This window comes from Erythrolamprus reginae, chromosome 3 (assembly GCF_031021105.1).
Source record: "Erythrolamprus reginae isolate rEryReg1 chromosome 3, rEryReg1.hap1, whole genome shotgun sequence".
In the NCBI taxonomy this organism is placed as follows: domain Eukaryota; kingdom Metazoa; phylum Chordata; class Lepidosauria; order Squamata; family Dipsadidae; genus Erythrolamprus; species Erythrolamprus reginae.
In genome coordinates, this window is record NC_091952.1 from 143,153,781 (window position 1) to 143,169,093 (window position 15,313).

The window sequence follows — 15,313 nt, forward strand, 5'->3', positions numbered from 1 at the left end:
AGAAAGATTGCAAGAGAGAGAGAGAAAGCAAGAAAGAGAAAAGGAGGGAGGGAAGGAGCGAGAGATAAAGAGCAAAAAAGAGAGGAAGGAAGATAGAAAGAGGGATGGAGAGAGAGAGGGAAAGAAAGAGGGAGGGAGAGAGAAATAGGGCAAAAGGGAGGAAGAGAGGGGGTTTTGTCCAAACTTTTTTAGTCCCCCCCCCTCAATGTTCCCCAGGATTTTGTAAATGTGAATAATGTGCCGCGGCTCAGAAAAGGTTGGGAAACACTGCTCTAATGTATGCCTTCGTGGTATCCCATAGATTCTTTTTCCCCCCGGCAAATAATTTTTTATTTTTTTCTCTCCAATCACAATAAAATACCAACAAAATCAAATTGCTTCACAATAAATCAATTTTAAGCTTATGGTATACAGATCCAATGCTGCCTCCTTTACTTTTGACATCTAGACAAAAAATAGCTGCTTCAGGTTCTTATATTATACTAATATGCTATTAACTAATACACCTTTTAAGCTGTTCCAAATTTAAATCACCTTGCATTGATTAGACTATAATCATTCAAATTTCTTCATATCTCCTCCATATCAATTTTCTTGTATATTTATTAACCTTTTTAACCTCATACATGCCCATTAAAAAAGAATGTATAAAAAGAAAGAAAAGCCAGAACTTCCAATAACTAAATCAAGGGGAAGACAGCCGAATAATATCTCACCATATCACCATATTAGTAAATTACTAAACCTAATTAATAATAATTCCTTTATATAGGAATTATATAAAAAAATAAAAGTATAAAGTTTAAAGTTAAAAAGAAAGAATAAAGGAAGAGGGAAAGTGTGGAAAAAGAAAAAAACACATAAAGAGAAAAAGATTAGATTAGATTAGATTTATTGGATTTATATGCCGCCCCTCTCCGCAAACTCGGGGCGGCTCACAACAAGGTAAAAAACAATACATAATAACAAATCCAATACCCACCAATCCAATTACAATTTTAAACTAAAAAATTCATAAAAAACAACCCCAGAATATTAAAAACACGCATACAGTCAATCTAACACCAAAACAACATGGGCAAGGGGGAGAAATCCAAACAACAGAAAGGGAAGAAAAAGAAGAGAAAAAAAGGGTCTTTCCTTTTTGTCTTACCAATCTCCCAATATAACACCATCCAAATTTACAAAACCTTATAGTTCACCCATGGACCACTAAAATCCTCCAACCCACTCTAAAACCATAAAAATATAAATGTAATGACAAGTAAGTTCATCCTGACCGTCACCATTATCTATATCCTGTAAAATCATCATGCCCTACTCTAATTTAATCACTGTATACTCAGCGGAATCCTCATGCCCTATTTCTAGGTATATTGCTGCAAACCCAGCGGAAACGTCCTGCTCTATTATAATTGTATCACTATAAACCCAGTGGAATCATCATGCCCCGTTTCTAAAAAAAGGAAAAAAAAACAGAGGAGAAAAGAAAAAAACTTCTAATAACCCATTGGAATTAAATATCGCTGCATACTCAGCTGAATCTTCATGCCCTACTCTAATTATATTGATCCCAATAGATAAAGAGAAAAGTTCCCCTCCAAATTAAATTATAACCATTTTAGTACACCTTTCTAAAATTATAATCTGTATTTTCTGTAAATCCATAAATTCTATAATCAATAATTACAACAGACCTAGTTTCTCTTTCTTTAAAAAAAACATCAAATATAATCTTCCTTATCTTCCATTTCCATAATTCTTATAATTCTAATCCAATAGTTTAAATATCATAATTCAATCTCTTAATATTATATATCATAATTCAATTCATTACTCAGCCTCTTAAATTAATTCCATTATTAATTCCATGATCCTTACTTATTCCATGTTAATAAAAGTCTATTAACTGTGCCCATTCCAATTATTATTTTCTTTTATTTTTCCCAACGTTACTTCTACAACACCCTCTCCTCCCAATATTTAAAACAGTATGATTATACTAATCGTTATATTAATCACCCTTAAAAAAATAAACTATTTCCATTTTCAATATTTCATTATTTCGCTATTTCAAAATTTATATTTAAAATTTTACCCAGAAAATGATTTTATAAAACCAAAAATATCTAAATTAAACATAATATGCAACATAAGTAACTTTTTTCACTTTACTTAATTCTCCATCCATCAAACCATTCTATTTCCAAACTGAAATTCATTCCCTTTGTCATTATAATTTCCTTATGATCTAAACCAATTAAAATTAAAATAATCATCACCTTTACATCATTACATCTTATGTCATTACATCTTTTTGCCTAATTTTATTTTATTTTTAAAAAAAAATAAAATTATATCATTTCACCCTTTTTCATTAAAACTTTCTCCATGAAAGTGCTGTTGTTATTATTCAACATTTTTCCATTCCAATATATGTAAATTTAGTCTCTTGCCAATTTATGAAAACATCTCTCTGCAAAGTTCCTCTGTTCCCTTGTTCCAAGCCTGTTGTTCCAAAACTGCTGTTGTTATTATCAGTCATGTTTCCACTCCATAATTCTTTCTGCAAATATAACTCCAAATGTAACTGCAAACTGTCTCTTATAAGAAAAAAAACCCCCAGTGTATGAAACCTTATTCTATTGGCAAATTACGAAGCCATGTCTCTACAAAGTTCCTCTGTTCCAAAACAATGCTGATATCATCCTTTCTTCCTTTCTTCATGGAGATAAACATTAAAACGAAAGTCCATCCTTCCAAAAACACACACTGATAAGAAACCATATGTTGACCATCTGTTTTTCTTTTTTACAAATACAAATCCCCAATCATGATGCAATAACTCCTCCAGGCCAGAAGATGGCAGACCATACACAAAGTTGTTACCACTCTTCCTTGAATGCAAAGAGAAATAATTTCAATGAAAAAAAGAAATATAATCCACATAAAATCCAAATGAAGACCAAATTCAAATTCCATATTTTTAAAAGCTTAAAAGCTCTTCAAAAAAGAAGGGGAAAAAAAGATATTAGGCAATCTGCTGATTCAAAGCTTGCATTTTTGTCTCCATTATTGGGCGGCAGCTGTGATTCCATTTCCGGCTTCTCTGTTTCTGTTAGTGAAAATTTTTCAAAATATCATTTTAAAGTCTTTTAGCACTCCAAACTCACCAGCACACCACTTAGCTCTTCTTCACCTCGCCTACGCTTAAACTGTTTTCCTCTCCCCAGATGTTACCTCTCTTCTTCAATCTCATGCATTGCATTGTCTCCCACAGCTGGTGTCAGCACAGGCATTGCAGCCTGGCCCACTTCGCGCCACCACCGGCTCAAGACCAGGCCGGTTTGTTTGGCGGGGTATTCCGACCCCAGACCAGACCCCTAGTAGCATCCCCTCTGGGGAGGATCGGGCCTGGTTCGGCAGAACCGAGACCCTGCACAGTGGGGATTCAGGGCTATCCTCAGAGGAGCGAGGGCAGCCCCATGCTGCTGCGGCCATTGACCTCGCCCCTTCCCGTATCCCATAGATTTGGAGTCATTTCTTTATTCCAATTATTCTGAAAAAATATTTTAGTTCTTCTTTCATGTATTTAATATAATTATTTTCTTTTGACAAGGCTTGGTTCATTGTCCATCTAGAGCGTTCCCTCTTTTTGGTTGTTTTAATATTAATTTTATTGGGTGATGATCCGCCCTTACATTCGGTCCAATCTCTATTTCCTCTATGATATTTTCTACCTCTCTATCTACCCAGACCATATCAATCCTAGACCAGGATTTTTGCGGTGTCGAGAAGAAGGTAAATTGTGCTTCGTTTCTGTGTCTTTCTCTCCATATATCTACTAGTCTATATTCTCTCATCATCTCAAAAAATCTGGTTGGTAATTTCTTCCTTATCTTATTTTTCTTTTTAGCCAATTTATAATCTTTTTTAATGTCAGTAACCGCATTGAAATCTCTGATAATACAAATATTTTTCCCACCTATTTGTTTTATGTGTTCTTCTATTTCCCTATAAAATTCTTTCTGATTTGTATTTGGGGCATATATAACAATCAGTGTCATTTCCTTCTATCCTATCATGATTTTTACACTGAGTATCCTTCCTTCAATGTCACTATAAATTTGTTTCGGTTGTAGTCTTTCCCTAATATATATCATGATTCCTTTTTTTTCTTTTGACTCTGATAGTGCGACAAATAATTTGCCAATTTTTTGTTTTCTAGTAAATTTACTTCTTGTTTTTTTATGTGGACTTCCTGTAGGCATAATGTATCTGCGTTTTCTTTTTGCAATTTAATCATCGTCTGCCGCCTTTTAATAACCGAATTTAAGCCGTTGATGTTAACCAAAAAAATTTATTGTTTCCATCTCCCTATTGGTTTTTTTGCTGCCGCTCTCATCACTATTTTTCCTTCTCTTTGTGTTCCTCTTCTTTCCTTTTTGTCTTTGGATTCTTTCCTTTCTGTTTCTCTTTCTTCTTCTTCCCTGCTTTGGGTATCTACGTTCGAGCTGCTGTCTCTTTCCTTTTTAAAGTGTTGAGATATAAATTGATCTGCTTTTTCAAATGAGTCTATTTTTATCTTTTTTCCTTTCCAGGTTATTAACCTTATTAATAACCTAGAATACGTTATTAATCTAAAATGGGAATTTATATTTGAAATTCCAAAACAAATGAATTTTGGCACTAAATTTATAAGGATGATAGAAATAATATATAAAATACAATCGGCAAAAATAATGGTAAATGGGGAATTGACTGAAACATTTCAAATTTGGAAAGGGGTACGACAGGGATGTCCATTATCCCCCTTGCTTTTTATTTTTGCCATTGAAAAAATGTTAATACAAATAAGGGGAAATCCAAAAATCACTGGTTTAAAAATTAAGGGACAATAATTTAAATTACAGACCTATGCGGATGATTTAGTTTTTATATTAGATGAACCATTAGAGACAGGATGACATCTATTACAAGAGATAAATGATTATGGAAAGGTGGCAGGGCTATAAATTAACATATAGAAAACTAAACTTATAACCAAAAATATGGGAGATAAACAAAATCAAGAATTAGAAAAAAAAGTAAGAATTCAAGTGGTTATTTAGGGATACTACTAACAGCCAAACAATTAAAGAGGATAATTATCACACACTAGTAAGGAAAATGGAAGAGCGGCTTATAAAATGGAATAAAGTTCACATTTCCTTAACAGGTAGAATCTCAACTATAAAAATGTCAATACTACCCAAATTTCTTCATTTATTCCAGACAATCCAAATAAAATTAAACAATACTTTTTTTACAAAACTGAATAGAATTGTTTCTAAATTTATACGAGGATGTAAGAAGGCTAGAATAAGATTAAAATGGCTGCAAGATGAAGAAAAACAAGGGGGATTCGGACTTCCAGAGTTTGCACTCTATTATCAAGTTTCATCACTATTATGGATTAAAGATTGGATTGAAATTAAAAATCAAAGACTTCTGGCTTTGGAGGGGCCTTTAACAGGGATGGCATAGATTTTTATGGAATGAGAAAAATAAAACCCCAACATATTTTAGAAACCACAAAATAAGGGAGGCACTACTAGAGACATGGAATAAAATTAAAAAGGAACACTACAGGAAGATACCAAGATGGTTTTCTACTATGGAAGCAATAACACAACCAAATACAATAAACTAAATAAAATGTTCAATTATGATCAAATATTAGATGAAAAAGGGAACTTAAAATCGAGACAACAATTGATAAACCAATGTATTATAACTGATTGGTGGCCATACACCCAAATTCAATTGAAATTATAAAGAGACAAAAAAAATAATGGAATTCAAGAAAAACTATCAATATTGGATAGATTATTAGGAGAAGAAAGAAATTTGATAAGTAAACTATAAATTTTTTATTTAATATAAAATGGAAACTAAAATAGTGAAAGAAAACATGATGTGCTGGGCAGGAAAAATAGGATTTAACATACACATGAATCAATGAGAAATTATATGGACCAAAATTATAAAATGACAAAATCAATAACGTACAAAGAAAATATTCATAAAATGTTCTACAGATGGCATCTAGCGCCAGCTAGATTAGCGAAAATATATCCTAATTTAAAGCCCAATTGCTGAAGATGTGGTAATGGAAATGAAACCTTCTACCATATGTGGTCGACATGCCCCCAAATTAAAAAAAAAAGGGAACAAAGTAAACATATGGATTTTTGAAATAACTAAACAAAAGCTTAAACTAACATCTAAGATCTTCCTGCTAGGCATAATAGATTTAAGAATGAAAAATGAACATTACTATCTTATCCAACATATTATTATAGCATTCAGGATCTGCATAGCCCAGAATTGGAAGAAACACCAACATTAGGAATCACGATAAAGAAAATACACGATTGTGCAGAACTAGATAAGCTAACATTAGAGTTAAGAAATAAAGACGAAACAAAAGTACTATGAAATTTGGAATGAATTCTACAAATGGGCAGGAAACAAAAAGCAGAAACAAAGCTGTACATAGGAAAGTATATGTTTAGAATATTTAAAAATAATAAAAATATTTGCTGTAATAAGATAGAAAGGAAATTTAAGATAAGCTTTAAATTTTTTTACATAGAATGAAGATTAGCTGTTGGTAATATATGCCGTAGAAATATTAAGACAGCTGGGGGTAGTGGTTGTACTTGTCTTTTTGTTGTGTTTTGTTTTGTTTATGTCCGTTGTTCTTTCTTTTTCTGTATTTATATGTTCAACCCAAGACACTGTATTATATAGCACTGAATGAAAGTTTATTTACTGCCTTGTTTTAATGTGTATATGCTCAATAAACTTTTTTTCAAAAAACAAATTTGGAGGAAAGTCGGGGATATCCTTGAACAAATTATAAACAAAAAAACCCCCAGTAAGACCAGAACTTTTTTTATTGGGGATAATTAGGCACAAAACCACTATAGACGACAGATACCTGATACTTTACCTAAAAATGGCAGCTAGACATATATCCTCAAAATTGGAAGCAGGAATCCCCCCCCAACACTAAATCTGATAATTAAAGTATACAAGGTGGCAGAGATGAGCAAATTAACACAGGAGCTACAGGATAATAGAGAATTCCATAGTACTTGGGACAGGTGGTATGACTGGATAAATAAAAACAAAAAATTTAAAACTTTAATACTTCCCATCCAAAAGAAAATGGGAAAAAATGAAAAACAGATAAACTGTTGCTAAACACAACCATTGATCTCTATTGATCCATTAATCCACAGTTAAATATAACCCAAGGAAAGAAGTACAAAGAGACAGAAACAAGGCAATTTAAGAAGATTAGTGTATAATAAAATTAGGAAATGAAATGGAAGAAAACATTGGTAGGCTGTAAATAATAAGGTCCAGCAAAACAGCTGGCATTTATGTTATTCATTAGATGTTCTGATACCAATGTAAATTATATTATAAAGCAGCATGCTTTACTATGTTATATTGTTTGTTTGTATATCCTCAGATTTCTTTGGTTTTTTTTGTGTGTGTTTATGTTCTTCTTTTGTTGTTTTAAATGTAAATAATTAATAAAGATATTTTAAAAGAAAAAAGAAAGTAACCTTCATTGCAGGTTAACGTCCTGAATTTCGCAGATCACTCATTCAAGCAGTAGTTGATCTAGATCGTGGAACTCACAATGGTAGCAGCCTTGTACAGTGTGACAATGTATTCATTAATGGACTCCCCCTCCTTCTGGTTCTGTAGATTGAAGATGTGCCGCTGTATGAATTTGGAGGGTTTGGGGGTATAAGGAGTCTTGAGCATTGTCTATAGGGCAGACCAGGTGAACATCTGGACTGGAGTTGGTTTGGCGAGTGCCTGGGCCAAACATATCTGTGCCACAGTAGCTCAGGAAGAGCAAGTGCTTGCAGTTGTCCAATAGCCCAAATGCTTCCATGAAGCATTTGAAGCAAGTCATGTAAGTGTCCCAGTGCTCTTGTGCTGTGTTGAAGTGACTCAGTGGGGCATACGTCATCATATCAGCTAAGTTGAAAGACCATTTGTCAAAGACTTACTGCCCTGGGCTGGATTGTGAGATTATCAGCTCTTCTCTGGCCTATCTGCCTTCCAATCCCATCTTTGCCACCAGTGTTAGATAGGGTGAATGGAAGAGGCACTCAGAAGTGACTTCAAAACAACAGCTCTTTATTTGGTAACTATTTACAACCCAGCAAAGGCTATCTCTGACAGCCAGCCCTTTCATAGGGAGCTGCCAGTATTTTCCCTCCAGAATGAAGAACCTGACTGACCCCTATGTGCTTTGTGGATAGATCTTTAGAAGTTTCCCATGTTTCAGGCAAAGAACTGGTGGGATCATAAGCCAAAAAAAGTGGTTGAAAATGAGCAAGCAAAACTGCCGTGGGACTTCCGACTTCAGACTGACCGAATTTTGGAATATAATACACCAGACATCATGATTGTGGAGAAAAAGAAAGTATGGATCATTGACATCGGAATCCCAGTGAAGCCAGTGAAAATGGTTCTAGTGGTCCTTGGCACACTGGGCGCAGTGCCAAAGGATCTCAGTGGACATTTGGAAACCATCAGAATTGACAAAATCTCTATCTGTCAATTGCAAAAGGCCACTTTACTGGGATCGGCACACATAATTCACCACTACATCACGCAATCCTAGGTGCTTGGGAAGTGCCCAACTGGTGATAAAATACAAAACCCAGCATTGTGAACTCATTTGCTGTGTTGTATTGTTGAAATAATAATAATAATAATAATAATAATAATAATAATAATAATAATAATAATAATAATAATAAGAAGAAAGAAATCCAAAAAAGTTGTGAAGCAAATGAACATCAGGCTATTGTACAGATAGTAACTGATGTTTCAGTAACATTAGGAGTCATTGAACAAACTGAACCAGAAAAAAATGTGGAATTTTTTCAAGAAAATTAGGAGGAGCCAGAACTTGATGCCTTTGTTGAAACACCAGAAACACTGACAACAAGGCAACAAGAACTGAAGGATAAACTCACAGCCCATGCTGCATCAAATGCAGTAAGAAAACAGCTTCCAACTTTGAAAGCTGTGCTCAGAAAACAACTGGCACCACTGATGAAGGATATAAATACTGTATTCATTAGTGTCCAAATGACACCCATTGAACATATAAACTAGCTTGTCTATAATACAGCAGTAATAGCAGAATAGCAGTAATAGCAGATCTTGAGCCACTGAAGCCTCCTAGAAAATTGACTGGAAAACAAAAATGGAAGATCAGGTTGGAGTTGAAAACCAAAAGTGATCAGCTACAAGCAACTTGAAGAGTATGAAAGACAAAAAAACCCTGAAGAATGAGTACATCAAACAATACCTGATCAGAAAGTGCTGGCTGAACACCAAAAAGATTGAAGAAGCTCTAGAAATTGTGAAAGAACAAATTACAGCAACAGCTGAGAGGGGTAGGGTCAAATGGCCACGGCAGCAATGAGCCTTCCCTCTGTCTTGGGAAGGTTCCGAATCTCCACAGTCCGAGGGTTGTGGTCGTTCTGGACCACACCGGATCCTCCCTGAAGGGGAGATGATGCAGAGGACGCTACTGGGGGGTCTGGTTAGGGGTTGGCATATCCCACCAGACAAACCGGCCTAGTCTCGACCGGTGGTGGTGCAAGTCGGCCAGGCAGCCATGGCTGAGCCAACACAGCTGCAGAGACAACGCAACGCCGGGACAGAAAGATTGAGCAGTAACATTTATTTATTTATTTATTTATTTATTTATTTATTTATTTATTTATTTATTTGATTTGTATGCCACCCCTCTCCGTAGACATCTGGAAAGAGATGGAGGAGTACTTACAGAGAGAAGAAAGGATCAAATTTGGTGCTGGTGAGTGAGAACGGCTAAAAGGGATTTTTGGATCTTTATTTTTCGATTTGGTTTCCAGTGGAACTAAAACTGGCAGAAATGGAACTGGAAGTGGCTATTTGGTGATAGGATGAATAGCGAAGGCTTCAGAATGTAGCAAATTGCCCAGAATTGGATTGTTAAGACATTTAACTATTTATGCATTCATTTTCGCTAGATTGGGAACTACAGTGTTCCCTTGATTTTCGTGGGGATTACGTTCCAAGACCGCCCGCGAAAGTCGAATTTCCGCGAAATAGCAGTGCGGAAGTAAAAACACCATTTTTGGCTATGGACAGCCAAAAACTACCCCCACGCACCCTTTTTCAAGGAGCCGGGCTTGAAATTAGGGCGGAGAGCGACGAAAGTGCGGAGGCCGGCAAAGATTGCTTTGAATGTCGGCTGCCCCTGCCCCCCAGCGCCTCCAGCCCCCTCGTCGCTACTGCCCGCCCGATCCACCCCTCTCACCGGCTTTCTTGGGACACGGGTCCTCCTGCAGCAGCGCTGTCGGCTACGGCTTCTCATCCTCTTCATTCGGCCGGTAGCCGCTCTGAGCGCTTTGAGAATGCCCACCCCACCCCCTCACAGTCTCTTAGCTGAGAGAGCTTTGTCCCAGCTATCAGCGAGGGGGTTGCAGGAGAGGTGGGGCAGGCATTCTCAAAGCGCTCAGAGCGGCTACCGGCCGAATGAAGAGGATGAGAAGCCGTAGCCGCCAGCGCTGCTGCAGGAGGACCCGTGTCCCAAGAAAGCCGGTGAGAGGGGTGGATCGGGCGGGCGGGCGGTAGCGGCGAGGGGGCCGGAGGCGCTGGGGGGGCGGGGGCAGCTGACATTCAAAGCAATCTTTGCCGGCCTCACAGAGAGGGAGAGAGAGAGGGAGAAAGAGAGAGAGAGCAAGAGGGGGGAGAGTGGAAGGTAGAGAAAGAGAGAAAAATTATTGAAAAAGGGAGAAAAAAAGAGAAATGAGAAAATGATTGAAGCAGAGAATGACAGGAAAGAAAGAGAAAGAGAGAGAGAAGTGACTCTTGGTGATGACATATGATGTCATCGGGTGGGAAAAACCGTGGTATAGAAAAAAAACCGGGGAGTATTTTTTAATTAATATTTTTTGAAAAACCGTGGTATAGCCGTTTCGCGAAGTTTGAACCCGCGAAAATCGAGGGATCACTGTATAAAATTTCCTTTGTGGAGGCTGTGTTTCACTTCCTTATATTCACCAAATGAAGAGGAATATTACATATTGGAAGGCTTGAAAATGTATCATCAAGTTAATATTGCAGTCAGTGCAAAGATGTTTTTCTCAAATGTTGGTCTTGGTGGAAATTATATTTTATCTGTTTGGCTTTCACATTTGTTTTTTTATGAAGAAAAGAGATTACCAGCTATGGCGTGGAAGGAAGGAGCATTTGGGATGAGATAAAGGAACTGACTGAACCTACTGAACTGACTGAAAACATAATGGATAACATTACCTGAAAAAAGGCTTAAGACACTATAAGGAAAATAGTTATGGAAAATATAGATGACAACAATACCGTAAAGTAGAGGAAGAGGACTGAGTTCTACCACAAAGTTATACATTTTTAAAAGAAAAGACTATGCAATTAAATGAATTGGAATTATTAATGATTGAAATTTTATTGGAATATATTATTGATTATTGAAAAGAAAATAAGAGATAAAGAATGTTAAAATGGAATGATTGATTAGGGAAGAGAAAATTGAAATGGTTTATGATAATTATGGATGAGAAATTTGAAAATGGTTATGATTATTATGGATGGGAAAATTGAAAATGGATATGATTATTATAGGTAATTAATATCTTTAACATTTTCATTGACTATTTGAATTACAACTTTATAATGTGATTAGAAGATATTATTCAATGGTTAAATAAAGGAGAGGGGGAGGGGTATTTTCCCCAATATATTAAAAAGTGGATGCAAGTGGAGCTCAGCAATGTAGGAACGTAATCAGCAGAGGTGCCTCATGATTGGACAAGGGTATGGGAATGCACTATTTTAGAGGGGGGAAAGAAGTCTGAAATTCATAAATGTTTATGTTCTGTTTTTAATTTTCTTTTGTTAACATCTGATTGGCTATACAAGGTTTTCTTGGTTTATAGAAAAATGTATAAAAATGTTTATAGAAAAATATATAAAGAAAGAAGGAAGCACTTTGGCATAATGGTTAATAAGTTAGAAATATAATTGGTGTTGTACTTTTTGAAGGAATATTAAGGAGGGAATTTAATTAAAAGAAAAGTATGTACCTGGATGACAACATTAGAAAAAAAACTTTTGCAACTTTTTTGATGATTGATATTAGTTACTGACAAAATACCGCATTTTATTCAGGGAAAATTGGATGGTACATTGTATTGTTTGAATGTATGCTGAGAGAAAATTTTTACAAAAATTACACAGGTATGTGAATTTGAATCTCTGTAAGGTGTGGAAAAAACAATAAAAAATTTATACCACCCCCCACAAAAAAATTACAGCAACAGCCAGAAAAATCAAAAGATATGAAGCCAGAATCAACCAGTACAAACAAAACTGACTGTTTTAGTTAGACCAAAGACGGTTCTACCAAGAGCTTGAATCTAGCAACAGACATGCAACTGAAATGATAAAAATTAGAATATCATGCAAATGTTCATTTATTTCAGTAATGCAACTTAAAAGGTAAAACATAATATATGAGAGATACTCATAACATAAAAGGCAAGATAGTTCAAGCCGTGATTTGTCATAAATGTGATGATTATTGGGTACAACTCATGAAAATCTAAATCCACCATCTCAGAAAATTAGATTGCATGCAATCTATAAAACAAAGATTGTACATAGAACAATGTTGGACCTTTGAAAAGTATAAACATGCATATGTACTCAGTACTTTGTTTGGGCCCCTTTTGCAGCACTTACTGCCTCAATGCGATGTGGCCTGGACAGTAACAGCCTGTGACACTGCTGAAGTGTTATGGCAGACCAGGATGCTCCAATAGCAGCTTTCTGCTCTTTTGCATTTTTCAGTCTCATGTCTCTCATCTTTCTCTTGGCAGGTCAAGTGAGTTTGCTGGCTGATCAAGGACAGTAATCCCACAGTCATTGAACCAGGTTTGGGTGCTTTTGGAAGTGTGGGCAGGTGCCAAGTCCTGCTGGAAAATTTAAGTCACCATCCCCATAAAGCTCATATGCAGTCGGAAGCATATAGTGCTCCAAAATCTCCTGGTAGATATGGCTACATTAACCCTGGACTTAATGAAGCACAGTTAACCAACATCAGCAGATGATTTGGCTCCCCAAATCAACACAGACTGTGGAAACGTTTGCATCTCATTTGGAAAACAAGGGCCCAGAGCATGGAGGAAGAATAGAGAGGCACACACTGCAAGATGCTTGAGGTACATTGTAAAGTTTTCACAATCTGTGGAATTCAATATTATCTTGAGGAGAATGTCATCTTACCAAATGAACCAAAAGGAAACAAATGAAATAGCAGGAGCACAAAAAACCCAGCTTTTAATTGACAAAATGATTCTGGAGAACTGCAAAAGCTGAAAAACTAATCTTCACACAACATGGATTGACTATAAAAAAGCTTTTGGCTTACCCCCACACAGTTGGATCATCAAGTGCCTAGACACCATTGAGATCTGTAAAAATATTGGCATTTCATTGGAAACATGATGAAGCACTGGAAAACTGAACTGTTCATTGGAAATGAAACTACGGATCTGTCAGCATCAAAAGAGGGATTTTCCAAGGAGACTCATTGTTTCCACTGCTTTTCATCATTGCCATGGCCATGGCCATGTTCCTGTTGTCAACATTCTTACAAAAAACAAACCTTGGCTATCAAACATCCAAGAAATCTAATAAAACATTCACTGGTAGTGTTCTGCCTGGCTAATGGCAATTAGCCTTCTATGAGTTCAGAATAAATTCAAACACACGGCAAGGAAATCCAGAAGGTCTCTTTTATATTCCGAGGCAAAAATGCTTGTTTGGAAAGCACAAAAACCAATTACTGTTTTATTAGTCCCCAGAGGTGACAGTTACTCACACCAACTTGACATCGAGGCATGTGCCAGAGTAGAGGAGTAATTTATGGATCAATAAAGCCAGAGTTTCACACTCCAATTCTCACAGCCTTTTCCAGCTTAAGTGTGTCAGAGTTCACAGAAATTCCAAAACAGAAAGCAGCCCCATGCTGCTCAATCTTCTTTCTTCTTCTAAACATGCTAATGATAAAAGCCCACACCCAGCACTCCAAACCTCCCTTATTTATCAGAGTTTCAGCAGTGTAATTAACCCCTGAACGGCTGTTCTCCATTATCTGTTTGGTGCCTGCACAGCTGTTCCCTCCTTCCCAAGATCCTGCGCACGTAGGGATTCAAGATAGGGCCATCCATGATGTCTTCCCCTTCTGAATCCGAGGACTCTCTATCTGGGGAACTAGTTGGTGGGCTGGCTGCACCCATTCCCCTGTCTGACTCTCTCCCCCTCCCCCGCCCCATCTTCCCCTGCTTGTGATTCATCATCACTGTCCGAGGCAGCTGGCAACCAGTCCTCGTCTATAAACAGAGGACTCCCACAGATTCACATCAAAATCCCCAGCTAAAGGAGCTGCCCTAGAGCCAACCACAGCAAGTAGAATACATCAAAGAAAGTGAACAACCTGCCTCGATTGAAGTAAACAACTGGAAGCTTCAGAAAGCACAGCAGACAAAGAACTAATATAGGAAAACTGCCATGCAAACCAGAGTTGACAGCTAGCTCAATAAAGATTTGCATGGGAAGTTTCTTCGATAAGATTGAAGGAAAAGTTGATAAGGAGAAGACCTGGTTATAGCTCACTAATTGAACACTGAAGAAGGAGACAGAAGGTTTAGGTTTTGCAGACCAGGAGCAAGCAATCAAAACAAATGCAATCAAGGCCAGGATTAAAAAAAATAACTGATGACCCAAAATGCAGACTTTGCAAGGAAGCTGATGAAACAGTTGATCACATCCTCAGTGGCTGCAAGAAAATTGCACAGACGGACTACAAACAGAGGCACAACTATGTGGAACTGTTTAATTGATTCTTTGTATTTGTCCTTATACAAAGCGGGGGGAAAGTCCAACCATCAAAAGCAGCACCATAGAAGGACAGGAATACAAATCAAAATAGGCAAGAAAATGTAAAAAACTATCTATCCATTTTAGATGAGTACAAATTAGCAGGACTAGATGGATTACATCCCAGAGTTCTGAAGGAGCTGGCAGGTAAGATCTTGAGTCCCTTGAACCAGGTATTTCAAATATTCTAGAACTACCAGGGGATGGAAAAGAGCTGATGGGGTTCCCATCTTCAAAACATGGATCCAGGAAGATACAG